This window comes from Amblyraja radiata, unplaced genomic scaffold (genome assembly GCF_010909765.2).
Source record: "Amblyraja radiata isolate CabotCenter1 unplaced genomic scaffold, sAmbRad1.1.pri S68, whole genome shotgun sequence".
Taxonomy (NCBI): Eukaryota; Metazoa; Chordata; class Chondrichthyes; order Rajiformes; family Rajidae; genus Amblyraja; species Amblyraja radiata.
In genome coordinates, this window is record NW_022630162.1 from 313072 (window position 1) to 333906 (window position 20835).

Genomic DNA, 20835 nt, shown 5'->3' on the forward strand with positions numbered 1-20835 from the left:
ATTGCCGATGGCCCCGTGTACATGGTGAAGCAGCTGCTGAAGTCCCGGCGGCGTGGCAGAGGGATCCACTACCTGATTGACTGGGAGGGCAACGGACCAGAGGAGAGCAGCTGGATCCCTGCCCGTGACATTCTGGACCCTTCCCTCATCCGTGGTTTTCATCAACAGCAACAACGGCCAGGAGGTGTCCGTGTGAGGGGGCTCCCGTCACACCTGCCGCGTCTCCAGATAGTTGAGACTGTCCACATTCCTCCCTGATGTAATCATGTTACACCTGCATTCACTCCGCTGCCCTCACCAGTCAAGGGTTTACTGTTCACTTCACACCCAGATTTAATTTCGGAAGTTTCATCGTGTGCAGGAATTAGCGACCATTATATTATCCAAGCAAAACTGCACTTCAAGTTTCAAGTTCCTTCAAAACCGCGGAAAATTTCCCTCTGGGAAAAAAATGAACAGCGAGAAATTTAAAGTCTTAGCTAAAAAACTGGGAAAAGATTTCTTCAACCTGCAACCAGATAAAAGATCCGTAAATGACAACTGGGTGTGGCTGAGAAACTCCTTCAATAATATTGTTACAAATCATGGTCCTCAAATACTAATTAAGGGCCGTGTGCGTCCTCCTTGGTTTTCGGCAAAACTGAAACGTCTCTGCAGTAAGAAAGATAAGTTTAATATCGGCGCCAATAAAAGGGGTACAAAACTGGACTGGGACAACTTTACTAGCATGCGGAAGTAAGACGATCGTGCAATTAGGAGTGCTCATAGACAACATGTTTCTTCTATTCTTGGGGGAGAGCAACCCAAGGCTTTTTGGAGATATGTGAAATCCAGACGGACAGACAACACTGGTGTCCAGATGCTTAAAGTGAACAACTGTCTGATCACTGAGGACCAGGCGAAAGCAGAAGCTCTTGCAAACCAATTTCAACACGTTTTCACCCGGGAAGATGTGGAGCCTTCATCATTTCCAGTCCTACCGCCCAGCCCGTTTGCTGATATGCCTGCTATTAAAATTGAGGTTGAAGGTGTCAAGAAGTTATTGCTCAACATCAATACCACAAAAGCAATTGGACCAGATCAGATACAGAATCAAGCCCTCAAGATTGCATCTTAACAGGTGTGGGACCAGCATTCTGGCAGGCAGGTTTGCCACTGCTACACGGGTGGTTTTAAACTGAATAAGGGGAGTGGGGTGTCGAATGGGCTAGTGGAGGATGGAGTTAAAGGGAAAGGGTTTCTTAAATGTGTGAGCGTAGAGACAGAGGGGTGTAAAATGAGGGTAGAAGCAACAGGTAGCAAGGTGAAAAGTAAAAGTGGCAGGCCGGAAAATCCAGGGCAAAAATCAAAAAGGGCCACTATTCAACAAAATTGTATAAGGGGTAAGAGTGTTGTAAAAACAAGCCTGAAGGCTTTGTGTCTCAATGCAAGGAGCATTCGTAATAAGGTGGATGAGTTGAATGTGCAGATAGCTATTAATGACTATGATATAGTTGGGATCACGGAGACATGGCTCCAGGGTGACCAAGGCTGGGAGCTGAACATCCAGGGATATTCAATATTCAGGAGGGATAGAGAGAAAGGAAAAGGAGGTGGGGTAGCGTTGCTGATTAGAGAGGAGATTAACGCAATGGAAAGGAAGGACATTAGTTTGCAGGATGTGGAATCGGTATGGGTAGAGCTGCGAAACACTAAGGGGCAGAAAACGCTGGTGGGTGTTGTGTACAGGCCACCTAACAGTAGTAGTGAAGTTGGAGATGGTATCAAACAGGAAATTAGAAATGCGTGCGACAAAGGCAAAACCGTTATAATTGGTGACTTCAATCTACATATAGATTGGGTGAATCAAATTGGCAGGGGTGCTGAGGAAGAGGATTTTTTGGAATGTATGCGGGATAGTTATCTAAATCAACATGTAGAGGAACCAACGAGAGAGCAGGCTATTTTAGACTGGGTATTGAGTAATGAGGAAGGGTTAGTTAGCAGTCTTGTTGTACGTGCCCCCTTGGGCAAGAGTGACCATAATATGGTTGAGTTCTTCATTAGGATGGAGAGTGACATTGTTAATTCAGAAACAATGGTTCTGAACTTAAAGAAAGGTAACTTTGAGGGTATGAGACGTGAATTGCCCAAGATTGACTGGCAATTAATTCTTAAAGGGTTGACGGTGGATATGCAATGGAAGACATTTAAAGACTGCATGGATGAACTACAAAAATTGTTCATCCCAGTTTGGCAAAAGAATAAATCAGGGAAGGTAGTGCATCCGTGGATAACAAGGGAAATCAGGGATAGTATCAAAGCGAAGGATGATGCGTACAAATTAGCCAGAAAAAGCAGCATACCGGAGGACTGGGAGAAATTCAGAGACCAGCAGAGGAGGACAAAGGGCTTAATTAGGAAAGGAAAAATAGATTATGAAAGAAAACTGGCAGGGAACATAAAAACTGACTGCAAAAGTTTTTATAGATATGTGAAAAGAAAGAGATTAGTTAAAACAAATGTAGGTCCCTTGCAGTCAGAAACGGGTGAGTTGATCATGGGGAACAAGGATATGGCGGAACAATTGAATAACTACTTTGGTTCCGTCTTCACTAAGGAAGACATAAATAATCTGCCGGAAATAGCAGGGGACCGCGGGTCAAAGGAGTTGGAGGAATTGAGTGAAATCCAGGTTAGCCGGGAAGTGGTGTTGGGTAAATTAAATGGATTAAAGGCCGATAAATCCCCAGGGCCAGATAGGCTGCATCCCAGAGTACTTAAGGAAGTAGCTCCAGAAATAGTGGATGCATTAGTAATAATCTTTCAAAACTCTTTAGATTCTGGAGTAGTTCCTGAGGATTGGCGGGTAGCAAACGTAACCCCACTTTTTAAGAAGGGAGGGAGAGAGAAAACGGGGAATTACAGACCAGTTAGTCTAACATCGGTAGTGGGGAAACTGCTAGAGTCAGTTATTAAAGATGGGATAGCAGCACATTTGGAAAGTGGTGAAATCATTGGACAAAGTCAGCATGGATTTACAAAAGGTAAATCATGTCTGACGAATCTTATAGAATTTTTCGAGGATGTAACTAGTAGCGTGGATAGGGGAGAACCAGTGGATGTGGTGTATCTGGACTTCCAGAAGGCTTTCGACAAGGTCCCACATAAGAGATTAGTTTACAAACTTAAAGCACACGGCATTGGGGGTTCAGTATTGATGTGGATAGAGAACTGGCTGGCAAACAGGAAGCAAAGAGTAGGAGTAAACGGGTCCTTTTCACAATGGCAGGCAGTGACTAGTGGGGTACCGCAAGGCTCAGTGCTGGGACCCCAGCTATTTACAATATATATTAATGATCTGGATGAGGGAATTGAAGGCAATATCTCCACGTTTGCGGATGACACTAAGCTGGGGGGCAGTGTTAGCTGTGAGGAGGATGCTAGGAGACTGCAAGGTGACTTGGATAGGCTGGGTGAGTGGGCAAATGTTTGGCAGATGCAGTATAATGTGGATAAATGTGAGGTTATCCATTTTGGTGGCAAAAACATGAAAGCAGACTATTATCTAAATGGTGGCCGACTAGGAAAAGGGGAGATGCAGCGAGACCTGGGTGTCATGGTACACCAGTCATTGAAAGTGGGCATGCAGGTGCAGCAGGCAATGAAGAAAGCGAATGGTATGTTAGCTTTCATAGCAAAAGGATTTGAGTATAGGAGCAGGGAGGTTCTACTGCAGTTGTACAGGGTCTTGGTGAGACCACACCTGGAGTATTGCGTACAGTTTTGGTCTCCAAATCTGAGGAAGGACATTATTGCCATAGAGGGAGTGCAGAGAAGGTTCACCAGACTGATTCCTGGGATGTCAGGACTGTCTTATGAAGAAAGACTGGATAGACTTGGTTTATACTCTCTAGACTTTAGGAGATTGAGAGGGGATCTTATAGAAACTTACAAAATTCTTAAGGGGTTGGACAGGCTAGATGCAGGAAGATTGCTCCCGATGTTGGGGAAGTCCAGGACAAGGGGTCACAGTTTAAGGATAAGGGGATCGAGATGAGAAGAACTTTTTTCACACAGAGAGTGGTGAATCTCTGGAACTCCCTGCCACAGAGGGTAGTCGAGGCCAGTTCATTGGCTATATTTAAGAGGGAGTTAGATGTGGCCCTTGTGGCTAAGGGGATCAGAGGGTATGGAGAGAAGGCAGGTACGGGATACTGAGTTGGATGATCAGCCATGATCATATTGAATGGCGGTGCAGGCTCGAAGTGCCGAATGGCCTACTCCTGCACCTAATTTCTATGTTTCTATGTTTCTATGTTTGCACGCGTTTTAACGTTTTCCCGCGAGTACTCTCTGGAACGATAGGTGATGAATGTACAGAAGTCTAAGTCACCGCATGAATAAATAACACTATTAAATGTACAGATACTGACCATGTGTGAATGAATAGCTTGCACGGTTGTTTGTTTTTTTGTCTGTCTCTGGGTCTATAACTCAGCGGAACAGGTCAGGCATGGAAATAGCCAATGGAGAGGTTGAGAAGGAGTTTCTTCCCAGAGGCCATTCGGACTGTAAACTCCTATCTCACCAGGGACTAACTTTACTGAACGTTTTTCCTTCCAATATTTAATATGTAAAATAATATGTGTGTGTTTATGATTGTGTTTATAGTTTGTTTGGTTGTTTGTCTTTTTGCACAAAGTCCGCGCGCATTTGCCACTTTTCATTTCACTGCACATCTCTGGGTCTGTGTATGTGACGAATAAACTTGACTTGACTTGAGATCCCTGGAGAGAAGGGATGGCGCGGGCCAATCACGCGGTCAGCGGGGGGGGGGGGCGGGCTAACCTGGTCTGGGTCGACCAATCACGCGTCAGTGGGCGGGACATGGTGATCTGGACCGACCAATCACGCGTCAGTGGGCGGGCCATCCTGATCTGGGCCGACCAATCACGCATCCGGGGGCGGATCATAGTGATCTGGGCCGACCAATCACGCTTAAGGGGGCGGGCCATCCAGATCTGGGCCGACCAATCACGCGTCAGCGGGCGGGCCATCGTGATCACGGGCGACCAATCACACGTTAGTGGGCGGGCCATCGTGATCACGGGCGGCCAATCACGCGTCATTGGGCGGGCCATCCAGATCTGGACCGGCCAATCACGCGTCAGTGGGCGGGCCATCGTGATCACGGGCGGCCAATCACGCATCCGGGGGCGGATCATAGTGATCTGGGCCGACCAATCACGCTTAAGGGGGCGGGCCATCCAGATCTGGGCCGACCAATCACGCTTCAGGGGGCGGGTCATCGTGATCACGGGCGGCCAATCACGCGTCATTGGGCGGGTAATAGTGATCTGGACCGGCCAATCACGCGTCAGTGGGCGGCCCGATGACGTCAGAGAGAACAAATGATTTTGTGAATGGAGCTTTAACTGGAGCGCGCTCATGAGTGACGGCAGGTTAACGAGGCAGTGTTTACGAGGCCTGTCCCACCTGTATGCGACTGACTCCATGCGGCAGCAAAGATCCCATCTCGGAGCTATAGGATCTTTGGTGAATGTTATTTGTTTAAGAAGGAACTGCAGATGCTGGAAAATCGAAGGGAGACAAAAATGCTGGAGAAACGCAGCGGGTGCAGCAGCATCTAGGCAGCGAAGGAAATGGGCAAGGTTTCAGGCCGAAACCCTTCTTCAGACTGGTGGGGGGCGGGGAGAATAGCGGATAAAGGAGGAGGAGACAGTCAGGGGGCTGAAGGAGAGGTAGGAAGGGGAGGAGACAGCAAGGGCTAACAAAATTGGGAGAATTCAATGTGCGTGCCCCCATCAAGCAATGTTACAAATTTTTGAGATTTTTAAAATCAAGTCTGCAATTTATCCCAACAGATAAAGCAAAAAAAGAAGTTTAATTTGTCACCTAATTCACTTTCATATCTTCAGTATTAAAAAAAGTCATAGAAACATAGACATAGAAAATAGGTGCAGGAGTAGGCCATTCGGCCCTTCGCGCCTGCACCGCCATTCGATATGATCATGGTGATCATCCAACTCAGTATCCCATCCCTGCCTTCTCTCCATACCCCCCTGATCCCTTTAGCCACAAGGGCCATATCTTAAATATAGCCAATGAACTGGCCTCAACTACCTTCTGTGGCAGAGAATTCTACAGATTCACCAGTCTCTGCGTAAAAAATGGTTTTCTCATCTTGGTCCTAAAAGACTTCCCTCTTATCCTTAAACTGTGACCACTAGTTCTGGACTTCCCCAACATCGGGAATAATCTTCCTGCATCTAGCCTGTCCAACCCCTTAAGAATTTTGTAAGTTTCTATAAGAATGTGTGGCCATTTTCATACTCGGAAATTAGCATCTTGTTCCCTATTGCTTTTCCATTGACTTAACACAAAAGCTGTGATCGAGGACAGTCAAATGGCCATAACTTTCTTAAAAATTAAGAGAACTAAAATAAATGTTCAGTTATTATAGATTGAAGCATTCTGAAACAAATATGAAACAATCTTACTTAGATGACTTGAAATTAAAGCATATAATTAGTTAGTTACCTAATTCTAGCTAATTACAAAATTCAATTACCAGATCTAAACATCTATCAATTTCTTACGAATAGATTAACATTTTTAGTTACAGAGGGTGCGGTCTTTGCGGAAGGCAGACATGTCGGGAGATGGGAAGATGGGGCCAGTGGTGAGGTCACGTTGGAGGTGGTGAAACTGACAGAGTTGTAGACTGTCACGCTGGTGAGTTCCCTGCCAGCCCTCTGCTGTTTTTCAGTCAGTCCTCCGAGCGCTGCGGTCCTCGCTCTGGTCCACGACGCCGGCAGCCTAGTTTGGGCCCGGTGGGGAGGCTTGTGCTCCATGACCGGTAGCTGCTGCCTCTACCCCCTCCCCCTCCCTCTCTACCCCCTCCCCGTGGCAGAGAAAGCGAGAGAGGTGGGGGGAAGAGGGGGGGGGGGTGGAGGAAGTGGGGAGAGAGGGGGGGGGGGGGGGGGGGGGGGGGGTGGGGTGTGGATGCCTTGTGCCTATCAAACCCTCAACTCCCCCCAGTTAGGCAATTCAGGGACTATTTGGGGAATCTGGTAGGACCAAGGCAATGGGTGATTTTGTATTTCCAAGGCTGTAATTGACCATCTAAACCTGGTTTTAACTGGTATCTTTAATATCTAGGCTAGCCTAGATGGGTCCAAGTGTCCATTTAGGGTGTCTAGTAGACCCAAGGCAGCAGATAATTGTTCATTTATAGGTCATAGGTCAGCAGATAGGGTCATTTTATACCCCCCCCCCTCTCCCCCTTGGTGTGATAGATCATTTAAACTTGGTTTTAGCCTCAGGGTTTCGGCCCGAAACGTTGCCTATTTCCTTCCCTCCATAGATGCTGCTGCACCCGCTGCGTTTCTCCAGCATTTTTGTGTCCCTTCAATTTTCCAGCATCTGCAGTTCCATCTTAAACACTTCTTAACCACTTACAATATTGTAGGTTTGTAGATTAATACAACATACACTTAATACCCTGATGTTGAATTTGGATAATTCGCATCACCAGTAACATTCACAAGAACTGAATAGAAAGATTTATATGAATTCTGTGCTTGGTGCTTCTAATACTACAATTGAAATAAACCCAAATCACTTCGCACTGTATAGCATCTTTTTAAACTCCTTTTGTGTGTTCCTGTCTACAAATTGACTCCTGCATTTCAGTTGCCATTCGTGGCTGCTCTTCATAGAGACTTATGCCCCTGTCCCACCTCAGACAGGGGAAACATCCTCCCTGCATCCAGCCCACTGAGCCGTGTAAGGACTTTGTGTTTCACTGAATTCTCCTCTAATACACCTGAACCCTCGAGTACACAGGCCCAGTCTACGCAATTTCACCCAGCACAGCAAACCCATTCTCCCAGGAACAAGGATCTGTTCAAATGCAAACAATCTTTGCTTTGTCTTTGTGATACTTCCCCCCAGAGTCCATTAATACCATTAATCTTCACATATAAGTATTGCATAAAGATGTCTTAAAAAAGATCAATGGAAAAGGTATCAGTTTTACCTCGTTTGATGATATCAGATGTTTCGCTCAATGTTGTAGAAAAGGGTGCGATCATACTTTTCAATGGGCAACGCGCTGTCTACCACCAACATTGGTTTGGTTTCATCAATAACCCTGCAAATATTTAACAGCTGGTTAGAAACTGAGCATTAGCTGTTTTTTTTGAGCGGTACTGTAAAAACGTACATTGTTTCAGTCAAACGCATGTCCTACCTGCTCTTGCGACCAGCTTCCTCCTGAAATAAATAAAAACACAAATCTCAATAGACTGAGATGGATCGTCATGATCCCGACGGCGGGTATTTCGCTAGATTGCTACAAAATACCCTCTGAGAATTCCCAACGCTTTGTCGCTGTCACACAGACAGTAAGTGGATATTGTCGTAGAGACATCGAACACGGGGGAGAGAGTATTAGGAATGTCGATGAAAATAACTGCGAGTATGCAACTTACGAGTAAGACCGGGCAGGTCGTGGGATTTTATCTGGAGAAGGGAGGACAAAATGGAGATACAAGGGAAAGAGAGTAAAAGAAAAGAGAAGACACCAGAATTAACGGGGCAGAACGCCCAGGAAGGGATAGGGGAGTAAAGCCAAGTGAAATGGGCATCAATGTGAATGGTGCGGGGAGTAATGGATTAAAAGTTTTATCTATGACAAGGACGCTGCTGACAACCTTCTACCGCTGCACCACAGAGCATATTAACGTATGGCATCGCTGTGTGGTATCTCAGCTGCACGGAGGCGGAGAGGAGCGTCTTCCACAGAGTGCAGAAGCTTATTGGGACACTGCTACCAGCCTTGGAGGGCATCTACCACACACGGTGCCTCAGGAAGGCCGTCAGCATCCATAAAGACTCCTCACACCGCTGTAACGGACTGTTCGAACTACTTCTCTCCGGCAAACGTTACAAGGCCTTCTACGCCCGAACCTCCAGACTCAGGAACAGCTTCATTCCCAGAGCTATAGCGACTCTGAACCAGCCCTGCTGAGTGCCCCACATCCCCCCTGGACTGTCTCCCTCGGATGGTCACGTCGCACAGACACATCTGCACTTTAGTCTGTTTGAACTGTTTTGACTATTTTCTATTCTTTTACAAACCATGTTCTCGGGATATCTAAATTGTATTAGTTATTCAAGTTATGACATCGGATGGAAGCTGCATACCAAATCTAGTTGTGCTTATGTGCAATGACAATAAAATATATTATTATTATTATTATGAATGCACGAAGTATAAGAAATAAAGTGGATGAGCTTGAGGCTCAGTTAGAAATTTGTTGTGGGAATTACAGAGACATGGCTGCAAGAGGACCAGGGCTGGGAATTGAATATTTAAGGGTATACGTCCTTTCGAAAAGACAGACAGGTGGGCAGAGGGGGTGGGGTAGCTCTGTTGGCGAGGAATGAAATTCAGTCCCCAGCACGGAGTGATATAGAATCAGGAGATGTATAGTCAGTATGGATAGAACTGAAGAATTGTAAAGGTTAAAAGACCCTAATGGGTGCAGGAGTAGGCCATTCGGCCCTTCGAGCCTGCACCGCCATTTGATATGATCATGGCTGATCATCCAACTCAGTATCCCATCCCTGCCTTCTCTCCATACCCCCTGATCCCTTTAGCCACAAGGGCCACATCTAATCACTCTTAAATATAGCCAATGAACTGGCCTCAACTCCCTTCTGTGGCAGAGAATTCCACAGATTCACCACTCTCTGTGTAAAAAATGATTTCCTCATCTCGGTCCTAAAAGTCTTCCCTCTTATCCTTAATCTGTGACCCCTAGTTCTGGACTTCACCAACATCGGGAATAATCTTCCTGCATCTAGCCTGTCCAACCCCTTAAGAATTTTGTACGTTTCTATAAGATCCCCCCTCAGTCTTCTGAATTCCAATGTGTACAAGCCGAGTCTATCCAGTCTTTCCTCATATGAAAGTCCTGCCATCCCAGGAATCAGTCTGGTGAACCTTCTCTGTACTCCCTCTATGGCAATAATAATAATAATAATAATAATAATAATACATTTTATTTGTATAGCGCTTTTCAAGGACTCAAAGTCGCTTTACATGGTGAGTCAAGAACAAAACAAAATAGAGCAGTAAGACAGAGATGCAAAGGGGAGGAGGACATGGGACTAAGGGTATGCAGAGGTGAAGAGATGGGTCTTGAGGCGGGACTGGAAGAGGGTGAGGGACTCAGAAGTTCGGATCAATTGTGGGAGGGAGTTCCAGAGCCTGGGAGCTGCCCTGGAGAAGGCTCTGTCTCCAAAAGGTTGGATTTCAGAATGGAGAGGAGACCGGCTGAAATGGATCTGAGGGACCGTGAGGGTTGGTAGGGGAGAGGATGTCAGTGAGATAAGGGGGGGGGGGGCAAGTGGTTGAGGGCTTTGTAGGTGAGGACCAGGATTTTGTAGATGATCTGGTGGGAAATGGGAAGCCAGTGAAGTTCTTTGAGGACTGGGGTGATGTGGTGCCAGGATTTGGTGTGGGTAATGAGTCGGGCGGCTGCATTCTGGACCAGTTGGAGTCGGTTGATGTTGCTGGAATTAATGCCAAAGAGAAGAGAGTTACAGTAGTCCAGTCGGGAGGAGATGAAGGCATGGATGAGTCTTTCAGCAGCGGGGGGTGTGAGAGAGGGTCTGATTTTGGCGATGTTGAGGAGGTGAAAGAAGGAGGTTTTGACAACATGGCGGATGTGAGGCTCAAGGGAGAGGGTTGAGTCAAAGATCACACCAAGGTTGCGGGCCTGAGGAGATGGGGAGACAGTGGTGCCGTCAATAGTGAGAATGGATTTGTTGTTAATTTTGGTAAGTGTTGATTTGGAGCCAATGGGGAGAAATTCTGTTTTGTTACTGTTTAATTTAAGGAATGTCTTTCCTCAGATTAGGAGACCAAAACTGTACGCAATACTCCAGGTGTGGTCTCACCAAGACCCTGTACAACTGCAATAGAACCTCCCTGCTCTGATATTCAAATCCTTTTGCTATGAATGCTAACATACCATTTGCTTTCTTCACTGCCTGCTGCACCTGCATTCCTACTTTCAATGACTGGTGTACCATGACACCCAGGTCTCGTTGCATCTCCCCTTTTCCTAATCGGCCACCATTCAGATAATAGTCTACTTTCCTGTTTTTGCCACCAAAGTGGATAACCTCACATTTATCCACATTATACTGCATCTGCCATGCCTTTGCCCACTCACCCAACCTATCCAAGTCACCTTGCAGCCTCCTAGCATCCTCCTCACAGCTAACACTGCCCCCCAGCTTCGTGTCATCCGCAAACTTGGAGATGTTGCATTCAATTCCCTCATCCAGATCATTAATATATATTGTAAATAGCTGGGGTCCCAGCACTGAGCCTTGCGGTACACCACTAGTCACTGCCTGCCATTCTGAAAAGGACCCGTTTACTCCTACTCTTTGCTTCCTGTCTGCCAGCCAGTTCTCTATCCACATCAATACTGAACCCCCAATACCATGTGCTTTAAGTTTGTATACTAATCTCTTATGTGGGACCTTGTCGAAAGCCTTCTGAAAGTCCAGATATAACACATCCACTGGTTCTCCCTTATCCACTCTACTAGTTACATCCTCGAAAAAATTCTATAAGATTCGTCAGACATGATTTACCTTTCATAAATCCATGCTGACTTTGTCCAATGAACTCACCACTTTCCAAATGTGCTGCTATCCCATCTTTAATAACTGACTCCAGAATTTTCCCCACCACCGACGTTAGACTAACTGGTCTGTAATTCCACGTTTTCTCTCTCCCTCCCTTTTTAAAAAGTGGGGTTACATTAGCTACCCTCCAATCCTCAGGAACTACTCCAGAATCTAAAGAGTTTTGAAAAATTATCACTAATGCATCCACTATTTCTGCGGCTACTTCCTTAAGTACTCTGGGATGCAACTTATCCGGCCCTGGGGATTTATCGGCCTTTAATCCATTCAATTTACCTAACACCACTTCCCGGCTAACCTGGATTTCACTCAGTTCCTCCATCTCATTTAACCACCGGTCCCTTGCTATTTCCGGCAGATTATTTATGTCTTCCTTAGTGAAGACAGAACCAAAGTAATTATTCAATTGGTCTGCCATGTCCTTGTTCCCCATGATCAATTTACCTGTTTCTGAGTGCAAGGGACCTACATTTGTTTTAACTAATCTTTTCCTCTTGACATATCTTGACTCTGAATTTCTCCCGGTCCTCTGGTAGGCTGCTTGTTCTGTCTAATTTGTAGGCTTCCTCTTTTGTTTTGATACTATCCCTGATTTCCCTTGTTATCCACAGATGCACTTCCCTGATTTATTCTTTTGCCAAACTGGGATGAACAATTGTTGTAGTTCATCCATGCAGTTTTTAAATGCCTTCCATTGCATATCCACCGTCAACCCTTTAAGAATCATTGGCCAGTCTATCTTGGCCAATTCACGTCTCATATCCTCAAAGTCACCTTTCTTTAAGTTCAGGACCCTTGTTTCTGAATTAACAATGTCACTCTCCATCCTAATGAAGAACTCAACCATATTATGGTCACTCTTGCCCAACATGCAGGTAGATTGGGAAAATCAGGTTGGTGCTGGACCCCAAGAAAGGGAGTTTGTGGAGTACCTCCGTCATGGATTCCTAAAGCATCTTGTACTGGAGCCTGCTAGGGAGAAGGCAATTCTGGATTTAGTATTGTGTAATGAACCGGATTTGATAAGGGAACTCGAGGTAAAGGAGCCATTAGGAGATAATGACCATAATATGATAAGTTTTAATCTACAATTTGAGAATGAGAAGGGAATATCGGAAGTGTCAGTATTACAGTTGAACAAAGGGGACCATGGAGCCATGAGTGAGGAGCTGGCCAAAGTTGACTGACAAGATACCCCAGCAGGGATGACAGTGGAACAACAATGGCAGGTATTTCTGGGAATAATACAGAAGGTGCAGGATCAGTTCATTCCAAAGAGGAAGAAAGATTCCAAGGGGAGTAAGGGGCGACCATGGCTGACAAGGGAAGACCAGGACAGTATAAAAATAAAAGAGAAGTATAACGTAACAAAGATGAGCGGGAAGCCTGAGTGAGGATTGGGAAACTTTTAACGGGCAACAAAAGATAACTAAAAAGGTAATACAGGAGGGGGGGGGAGGGGGGGGGGGTAAGATAAGGTACAAAGGTAAGCTAGCCAAGAACGCAGACTGTAACAGGTCAATTTATTATACGGAACAAAGAAATGGCAGATGAGTTGAACAGGTACTTTGGATCTGTCTTCAAGTTCAAGTTCAAGTGAGTTTATTATCATGTTTCCCTAATTCTTGCTTTGCTTAAGCACACAGAACACAGTAGGCATTTACTACAAAACAGATAAGTGTGTCCATACACCATAATGTACATATATACACACATGAATAAATAAACTGATAAAGTGCAAATAACAGAAAGTGGTTATTAATAATCAGAGTTTTGTCCGAGCCAGGTTTAATAGCCTGATGGCTGTGGGGAAGTAGCTATTCCTGAACCTGGTTGTTGCAGTCTTCAGGCTCCTGTACCTTCTACCTGAAGGAAGACACATACAATCTCCCTGATGTACTAGTGGCCAGAGGACCTAGGGTGACAGAGGAACTGAAGGAAATTCACATTGGGCAGGAAATGGTGTTGGGTAGACTGATGGGACTGAAGGCTGATAAATCACCAGGACCTGATGGTCTGCATCCCAGGGTACTTAAGGAAGTGGCTCTAGAAATCATGGATGCATTGGTAATCATTTCCCAATGTTCTACACATTCAGGATCAAATTCTGTGGATTGGAGGGTCGCGAACGTTACCCCACATTTTAAGAAAGACGGGAGAGAGAAATCAGGGAATTATAGACCAGTTAGCCTGACATCAGTGGTGGGGAAGATGCTGGAGTCAATTATAACAGATGAAATAGCGGCACATTTGGATAGCAGTAACAGGATCGGTCTGATTCAGCATGGATTTACCAAGGGGAATTCATGCTTGACTAATCTGGAATTTTATGAGGGTGTAACTAGGAAAATGGACAAGGGAAAGCCAGTGGATGAAGTGTACCTGGACTTTCATAAAGCATTTGATAAGATCCCACATAGGAGATTAGTGGGCAAAATTACAGCACATGATATTGGGGGTAGGGTACTGACATGGATAGAAAATTGGTTGGCAGATAGGAAACAAAGAGGAGGGATTAACGGGTCCCTTTCAGAATGGCAGACAGTGACTAGTGGCGTACCGCAAAGCTCGGTGCTGGGACTGCAGCTATTTACAATATACATTAATGATTAAGATGAAGGGATTCAAAGTAACATGAGCAAATTTGCAGATGACGCAAAGCTGGGTGACAGTGTGAACTGTGAGGAGGATGCCATGAGGATGCAGGGTGACTTGGGACAGGTTGGGTGAGTGGGCAGATGCATGGCAGATGCAGTTTAATGTGGATAAATGTGAGGTTATCCACCTTGGTGACAAGAACAGGAAGGCAGATTGTCTGAATGGTGTCATTGGGGAAAGGGGAAGTACAAAGAGATCTGGGGGTCCTTGTTCATCAGTCACTGAAAGTAAGCACACAGGCCCAGCAGGCAGTGAAGTAAGCTAATGGCATGTTGGGCTTCAAAACTAGAGGAATTGAGTACAGGAGCAAAGCGGTCCTTCTGCAGTTGTACTAGACTGAAGTGAGACCAAACCTGGAGTATTGTGTGCAGTTTTGGTCTCCAAATTTGAGGAAGGGCATTCTTGCTATTGAGGGAGTGCAGCTTAGGTTCACAAGGTTAATTCCCGGGATGGCGGGACTGTCATATATTGATAGAATGGAGCAGCTGGGCTTGTATAATAACATATAACAATTACAGCACGGAAACAGGCCATCTCGGCCCTACAAGTCCGTGCCGAACAACTTTATAGTCTGGAATTTAGGATGGAAGGGGATCTTATTGAAACATATAGGATTATTAAGGAATTTGACACGCTAGAGGCAGGAAACATGTTCCTGATGTTCAGGGAATCCAGAACCAGGGGCCACAGTTCAAGAATAAGGCATAGGCCATTTAGAGATGAGGAAAAACATTTCACCCCGAGTTGTGAATCTGTGGAATGATCTACCTCAGAAGGCAGTGGAGGCCAATTCTCTGGATGCTTTCAAGAGAGAGTTTGATAGAGCTCTTAATGATAGCAGAGTCAGGGGATATGTGGAGAAGGCAGGAATGGGGTACTGATTGTGGATGATCAGACATGATCATATTGAATGGCTCGAAAGGCCTACTCCTGCACCATTTGTCTTTTATTGTAACATGTCAGAGATAATGTGATGGAACATTTTAAGATCAGCGGCAGATTTAAATGTGTGGGGGTTGGAAATATTGTCACTACTTATGTGGAGAAGAAAAATAAAACCTGAAATGTATGATGGCCTTTAATAAATTCTACAAGAATAACAGTAAAAAGAATGTGGAACTCACAGGGTGGCCTGAAGACAATATTGCAGATAAATTTAAGTTGAAGTAGGATAAATACATGAAGTTTCCTGGAATTTGGGGCATTATTGTCGGATGTGGTAAGTAGTTCGACAGATGGAACATTGACCTAGTACTGAAATACTGGTAAATGCAGCATTTATTTCAGAAATTTAACCTACCATTTTGTTACTGTGCACTTTCACTTTGCCAACTGTAGTGTAACCCCTCACCTTCAGAAATATCACACCGTCCTTGTGGTCTATCTGTCCCTGTAATTTTGAGAGTACCTCCTGAATGGAATTTAAATTCTCTTGAATCTCTTGAAGATTTTTCTCCATTGTTTTTACAATCTTCTCCTCTTCTTCCCGGACATCTCCGAGTAAGCGCTGCTCTTTCTCAGTGAGAATCTGGTGCAGTTCAGCAAACTGGGATGTGATCAGTGACTGAAGGTTGTGTGACTCTTCCTGTCAGATGAAAGATGCAAATCAATATAAACCACGTCAAAGCAAAACTGGCAAAGTCTATAGCAAAATTGGGAAAATCAAGACACATTCTGGAACACAAATTATTACATACTCTGTATAATACACTCATATTGCCATATCTGAGTTACTGTGTGGAGATATGGGTTAACACCTACAAAACCAACCTACAGCCGTTATGCACATTACAAAAAACAGCAATAAGAATTATCAATAACGTTGGATATCTTGAACATACCAATTTATTATTCTTAAAGTCACATACACTGAAGTTCACTGATCTGGTTAAATTTAAGACTGCGCAAATCATGTACAAAGCAAGAAATAATTTACTTCCAAGAAATATACAAAAACTGTTTATGGAAAGACAGGGTGGGTATAATTTGAGAGAGGAACATAATTAAAAAAAACTCTTAAACAGAACAACTCTTAAAAGTATGTGCATAGCAATCAGTTTAAAAAGATGTACAAAAACACTTGTTTAAAGGGGTATTGGAATGAGGATAGGTGAGTGGGATATTTGTTATACTGATTGTATTGGGAAGGGTGATTATAGAGTGATGGGTTGTATATATGACTAAGATACTGTATAGTATATGCGGGTTTTTTATTTTATTTCTCTTTTTTGTATGGCTTTGTAAATATTTGATTAGTGTTCAAATGTAACTAATTTGGTGTACATATAGTGGATGGTGTACATATGGTGTACATATAGCAGCTAAATTTGTATAAGATAATTACAAGCAGTTGAATAAGGGGTGGGAATTAATAAGCTTTGGCTTCTTCCTGCTGCTTTTCGGACACATATGATTTCATTTATTTATAGATATTGTTTATGACACTTTATAAATATTCTTGTTTTGTTTTTTGTATGCTGTTTCACATTTGCTTTTTATTCTTTTATTCTGTTCGAAATAAATAATTAAATTAAATTAAAAAAATATATATAATGTGTCACTCTGCCGTGTTTCCTCATGACATGGAATGTGACAATCAGCTAATCAATGTCGAGTTCTGGAGTGCAGAAATATGCCATTCGGCCCAACATGTCCATGCTGGGCTCTGTACGTATCTACACTAATCCCATTTACATGTATTTATATAACCATATAATAACCATATAACAATTACAGCACGGAAACAGGCCATCTCGACCCTTCTAGTCCGTGCCGAACACATAATCTCCCCTAGTCCCATATACCTGCGCTCAGACCATAACCCTCCATTCCTTTCCCATCCATATAACTATCCAATTTATTTTTAAATGATAAAAACGAACCTGCCTCCACCACCTTCACTGGAAGCTCATTCCACACAGCTACCACTCTCTGAGTAAAGAAGTTCCCCCTCATGTTACCCCTAAACTTCAGTCCCTTAATTCTCAAGTCATGTCCGCTTGTTTGAATCTTCCCTACTCTCAGTGGGAAAAGCTTTTCCACGTCAACTCTGTCTATCCCTCTCATCATTTTAAAAACCTCTATCAAGTCCCCCCTTAATCTTCTGCGCTCCAAAGAATAAAGCCCTAACTTGTTCAACCTTTCTCTGTAACGTAGTTGCTGAAACCCAGGCAACATTTAATCCATAGCTTTCATTACCTTGGCAATTTAAGTACTCATCTTGATAATTATGAAATATTATGTGAAAGTAACGCACAATCAAATAATTCCCATTTCCCCAGTATAATTCCCTGCAGCCTATTCCATTTCATGTGTCCATTAACCCTCAGTGGACAGAACCAGGTCATCAGAAGTAGCAGACACCAGCACCACTTAGAATGACAGACTTCATAGAGTCACACAGCAAGATTGATTAGTAGGACTGGGTGTTACAATCCCTAAGATTTTCACTACAATTGACATTCATGGGTATGACCACCAAGTGAATTTGGTAACAATCAGACACATCTTCTGGGTTACGTATACCTCAACGTCATTGGGTGTTTCGGCCTTTTATCACAAGACATCCTCAGTCGAGGCAGGCCCACCGCAGGGTGATCAGACCTGGGTGTGTGTCTTATTGCTGGTCTCTAGATGGTCACGTGGCAGCCCAGACAGCATCTATCCTCTTCAGCCACAGCCAGTGACTGCTCCGTTCGGCAGCATTGGCAAGTTCTTTTCTTGCCCTCCTTTGTGCTTGCCCTCTGACTCCTACTTCCCTCAGGAGCCTTGCGGTGGAACTGGCTACAAAGCCCCTGCACCCCACTGCCACTGGACACACCCTTACACTCCAACCTCTCTCCTCTGCTGCAAGGTTTGAATATCAAAGCTTTTTCCTTTCATAAGCCTCATCCACAGCCTCCTCCCATGGGACCGTCAGCTCAATGATGAAAAAGTGTTAGATACCGACCAACACGCCCCATCTGCACTAGTTCCACTTGTCCGCATTGGGCCAAGACAGTTCTAAAACGGTGCTCTCCACAAATTTGTTTGAATATCTTTTAAATGTAGTTACGGTACCCGAGTATGCTACCTCATCTGGCAGCTCGTTCCATGTACCCTAGTACTTCCACAGTTGTCATTCACATTCATTTTAAATCTTTTCCCTCTCAGCTAAAACCAAAATGCTCCACATTCTCGATTCCCATACTAAGGGTACGAGATTGACCATCCAACATATCATTTCATTTCATGATATTATACACCTGCCACAGACTGCTGTGGTCCAGGGAATAAAGTCCTTGGCTGCTCAACCTCTACCAAGAGTTCTGGCTCTCAACTACTGAGTTCTATAAAGGTTCTTGATTCTTGGTTTTTTGGTCCTCCAAAATATTCCAAATGGAATTTAAACTGGAGATGGTACCTCATGGTGGTACCCCATCTCCCCCCTTCCCCACACCTCTCTCCCTCTCCCCTCTCTCCTCCCCTCCCCCACCACTCTCTCCTCCCCCTCTCCATCTCCCTCTCCTCACCCCTCTCCCACTCCTCCCATCCCTCTCTCCCAAATTATTGCACACATCACTGCATCAAATCCACACAAGAACATTAAATCGATAGCACAAAGCCTCACCTGAACTCCAGAAATGCTCTTTTTCTGTTCCTGCTCCATTTTCTGGATCTCTGATTCCGTTTCTGTGAGAGATTCAAAAGAAGATTTCACCTGTTCCTGGGGTTGGGTTTCAGATCAGAGAATAAAAATGTCAGACAAGGAAGAAAAGATTAGACAATGATGTGATCAAAAGTGATTTGGTTTTACCTTGTAGAATTCAATTGCTTCTTCTATCAGCGTTAAGTTGTGAGATTGTGTTCCTGCGCAGTTGCACAAATCAAGCAGATCAGTTTCTTGTCAGTTTTACAAAACAGCTTCAGTTCTTCCTGATGTTTCTCGCACTGAAGTTTGCTTTTCTTCGCTTTGAGATTCAGGCTCAGTGTTCGAGCTTTCTCAGACAGTCTAACCAAGGCCCGATTCACCCTGAGGGTGCGGTTTGCAGAATCCTCTCTGCATTCCGGGCAGGAGTTTCTCCCCTCCCTGTCCCAACTCTGTGTGATACAGGAGCGGCAGAAGTTGTGCCCGCAGTCCAGCGCCACCGGATCGGTGAAGAAATCCAGGCAGATGGGACAAACTACCTCCTCGGTCCAACTCCCGGCCGGGCGTTTCGCAGCCATTTTATTATCTCCCTGGTTCAATATGTTTTCACTGACGTGTAGTTGCTGAATCCCTGCATTACAGCGAGTTGCCACCGCATTACCGCGTGTGTCCACTGCGCTCGCTGCCGTCCCGGGCAATGCATGTTATTCGGCTGCAAGTGTTCAGTGTGAAGGTGTCCTGGCCACTTCCAACCAAAGATTCTCTAGGACAGTGATTCCCAACCTGGGGCCATACCATGGCAAATTTCAGGGGGGCACAGAAAAAAATCGGGATTTAGGGGGCCACAGGTTCAATCAAGTCAAGTCAATTCACATTTATTTATATAGGGAGGTTTCACGGCAGTCGGGTCACGACTCATGACCCGTACTGTTGCTACGCTACTCCAACTGGAGTACACGCGATGAACTGCAGGTAGGCACTTACCATTGTTTCCAGCGTAGCGGGCCCGTTAAAACCCCAGGTGCAGGAGGAGGCCATTCGGCCCTTTGAGCCAGCACCGCCATTCATTGTGATCATGGTTTATGTATCATTCTTAACTGCCACCATATTCATGTTGACACTTGTGGGCGGAGCACCAAGGCAAATTCGTTGTATGTAAACACTTGGCCAATAAACTTATTAAATCATTCATTCAACATTAAAAGCGTCTGTTATTAATGTTGTTCTGAATTCACTGAGACACGAAAGTCTGCAGATGCTGCAATCTGCAACCCTACATCATTTTGTCCTGATTCTGGGTCACGACCCTTGACTCTTGTCCTCCACAAGTGCTTATTTATCCCTCTAATTCTACGAAATTTCTCGCTCCTGCATTGAGGGAGCCTCCACTATTCCACCTCATGCATGTCAGGAAGATCAGGGGCGACGGAAAGGCAGCCAATGGGCTTTCGAATGTGAGTGTTTCGTGTTCCACGCTCACTGATTCCACAGTGGCGCAGCGGTAGAGTTGCTGCTTTGCAGCGCCAGAGACCCGGGTTCGATCCCTAATACGGGTGCTGTCTATACGGACTGTTGCTAGGCTACTCCAACTGGAGTACACGCGATGAACTGCAGGTAGGCACTTACCATTGTTTCCAGCGTAGCGGGCCCGTTAAATATTCACCGCTGAAATTGTCAATTTTTGCCTGTAAATAATTATGGAAATCGGGATAAGCGTGAGAGACATTTAGCCAACTTCACAATTCCAAAAGTGAGGAGAAATGACGGTAGATAGAAGCGAGAGCTGAAGGGACAACAACAGCCAGAGTGATTGG

The 20835-nt window shown here is 44.8% G+C and overlaps 2 long non-coding RNA genes across 2 annotated transcripts; both read right to left on the reverse strand.

Moving 5' to 3' along the window:
* Nucleotides 1-8091: 8091 nt before the first annotated feature.
* On the reverse strand, nucleotides 8092-15924 carry LOC116969518. Its single transcript, XR_004410810.1, has 3 exons — nucleotides 15746-15924; nucleotides 8258-8280; nucleotides 8092-8158 (listed from the first exon to the last, which is right to left on the reverse strand). It is a non-coding gene; the product is annotated as an uncharacterized LOC116969518 (long non-coding RNA).
* A 16-nt stretch (nucleotides 15925-15940) lies between these two features.
* On the reverse strand, nucleotides 15941-19236 carry LOC116969517. The gene is made up of 3 exons (XR_004410809.1): nucleotides 19190-19236; nucleotides 19004-19099; nucleotides 15941-15979 (listed from the first exon to the last, which is right to left on the reverse strand). It is a non-coding gene; the product is annotated as an uncharacterized LOC116969517 (long non-coding RNA).
* Nucleotides 19237-20835: the final 1599 nt, after the last annotated feature.